General features: G+C 38.3%; 1 protein-coding gene and 2 long non-coding RNA genes across 3 annotated transcripts in view; 1 reads left to right on the top strand and 2 right to left on the bottom strand.

Annotated features, from left to right (window-relative positions):
• The window catches only part of LOC134450224 (uncharacterized), a 1,737-nt gene extending 169 nt beyond the window's left edge, over positions 1-1,568 (top strand). The window contains exons 2-4 of the long non-coding RNA XR_010035040.1: positions 201-273; positions 393-440; positions 1,479-1,568. This is a non-coding gene — a long non-coding RNA (uncharacterized LOC134450224). The remainder of the gene's footprint in view (positions 1-200; positions 274-392; positions 441-1,478) is intronic.
• The window catches only part of dab1a (DAB adaptor protein 1a), a 184,071-nt gene that overhangs the window by 126,624 nt on the left and 54,947 nt on the right, over positions 1-2,500 (bottom strand). The window lies entirely within an intron of this gene.
• LOC134450223 (uncharacterized) overlaps positions 2,090-2,500 on the bottom strand; it is a 2,361-nt gene continuing 1,950 nt past the window's right edge. The window contains exon 3 of the long non-coding RNA XR_010035039.1: positions 2,090-2,329. This is a non-coding gene — a long non-coding RNA (uncharacterized LOC134450223). The remainder of the gene's footprint in view (positions 2,330-2,500) is intronic.

The following is a 2,500-nucleotide window of genomic DNA, read 5'->3' as shown; positions in this document are numbered from 1 at the left end:
CAACGTGCACCGAGTTGGCTACTGAGACTAATGTAGTTGTACGACATGGTCTGAGATCTGTTGTCTATTCACAGTCAGTGTCTACTTTTGGTATTGACTATAAAAAAAATAGTTTTAGAGATGTATTTAGTAGCCTACCTTCTGGAAATCTTGGTTTTATATCTGAATCTAACACCGTAGGCCTACATCCATTTGTGCAGGTATGAAGGAGGGCTTGCACCAACTTCCAAAAACCCAAATTGATGCCTGTCCCGTTATTGTCGGCCATTTCAGGTGAAACATAACCTACAGTCTTTATTTTAAAACTGTTTACCTGGCACCGATGGTGTGTGCGTTTTGTGTGTGTCTTTCTCACTTCCTCCTCCATCTTTCTGCCGTTTGTTTCTTTTCAGTGATGATGAATCTGAACGTCAGACTGAACAGAAACTAGAGCTCTGATGGTGAGTATCAGTTCTCATGTGCTATTGTGCGACCACAATGTGTGTTATTTCCTATATTTATGGAAGACAACTATTGCCAATTTCAATATGCAGTTTTTCTCATGCTACTCTTAACTTGTAAATACATTAACAACATGTACTTTTGTGTGGCCCTTTCTGAGATGATATTCTATTGGGCTTTTTCAAAGATCTAAAACAACACAAAATGCCATGTTTTCAAGCTATGCAACATCAATAGACACCGTACAACAATAACTTAGGATATCATGGTATTTGGAGCATGTTAATATACTCTTAAAATACATTGGAGCAGAACGGCACTCAGAGGGACAAGGACAGAGGGTGATATTCCTCAGAGGGGTTTATTTATCTCCTGACACAGCAAGAGTATAAAACAGTGCAGCCAAACATAACCCTAAACAACAGGTCGTTACAATATGTATACAAATCCATGTCCTTATTAGAATGCCCAGGATCTTAGAAAAAGGCTGAATGAACACATGCTGCATTATTAGGTACTGACAAGTGCAGGGTATCATGATCAGTACAGTTGCATGTTGAAATTGTGCTTTGATTTCATACTTTTGCCATCTTTGAATTCAGTAAGTGCACTGAGTAAAGAGACAAAGGTCTTGGGCAAAGGTCAGTAGGTTCCTAGTTTAAGGGTACGTTGGTTGTGTATGTTGACTCAAAGCCTTCTTTAGCTGATGTGTTAGATCTTACTTGACTTACATACCGGTATGTCTTTTTGTTGACTGGAAGTTGATTACATCAATTAGAACCAAAATGAAGAATATTTGGACAGCTGTGTGTCTACCAAAGTACCTCAAACCTAAACCGTATCCAATCTATACTGTGATGCACAATATTTTTCAACCGGTTCCATTTTTCTCAATTAAGATTTCATGTTATGTGAGACAGTTGCTTATATTCACATGTGCAACTTTGTGCGCCATCATCTACAATAACACTTATTGTTGACCATATAATGTAATAGCACTATGTGCATACATCTGGAAATGTGCTCTCGTTCTACAGGATCGGGGTTCCAAGCAGCTGCTGATAGACCATGATGGCTGCACCTCATGACCACCTACATCCTGAAGACAATAAATATGCTTATTGGGCTGTAGTGACAAACATGTACATTTCTTTAGAGGGACACTGTGTGAGATTTTTAGTTGTTTATTTCCAGAATTCATGCTGCCCATTCACTAATGTTACCTTTTTCATGAATACTTACCACCAGCATCAAATTAAGTATTCATTATGACTGGAAAAATTGCACTTTTCAAACATGAAAAGGGGGATCTTCTCCATTGTCCGCCATTTTGAATTTCCAAAAATGACTGTACTTGGACCATACTCGAAAATATTTGTTTAATACTTAAACTTTCATGTTAAAATCAAATTTGGCAATAGGCAGCCCAATTTCAGTAAGCAGCATAGTTGCAGTACCTTTTTTGACCATTTCCTGCACAGTGTCCCTTTAATGTTACTTTTAACTTTGTTGTTGTGAGAATCTTTCTATTCTTGATATAAAAATACAGTGCTGACTCTGTTTTCAGTTTTTTTTTTATTTGTATTACTAAACAAAGTAAGAATTTGCACTTGACATACTGAAACATGTAAAAAATAAAATAAAAAAAACCCCGTAAAACTCTGTGCCTAAACCAATTGAATGTGTAAGCTTTACATTTATTTACAAGTAATGACTTTGTTTAAAAAAGTGAGCTGGTGGGTCCGGACCGCAGCACTTCCTCTCCTGGTCGGCATGTCTGAGCAGTTCCCACAGGTATCCCAGGTGTTCCTGCTGGAGATGGGACACCATGCCTGTTCCGCTACTCTAGCAGACCAGACCTGGTCCTCCAGTGTCATCTCCTGCAGTTCTGCAGAGAGTTACAGGAATTTTAGGTTGATACATACTGCCTAGGCCAGGGGTGGGGAACCTTTTTCTTTCGAGGGGTCCGCCCCTGAATTTAGCTTAATTGTATTTCAAATGTATTTTCTAAGATACCATTACAAAATATGTCATATTTCATGTCAAGCTGCACAACATT

This window comes from Engraulis encrasicolus, chromosome 6, assembly GCF_034702125.1.
Source record: "Engraulis encrasicolus isolate BLACKSEA-1 chromosome 6, IST_EnEncr_1.0, whole genome shotgun sequence".
Lineage (NCBI taxonomy): Eukaryota > Metazoa > Chordata > Actinopteri > Clupeiformes > Engraulidae > Engraulis > Engraulis encrasicolus.
This window is presented reverse-complemented; position numbering and strand designations above follow the sequence as displayed.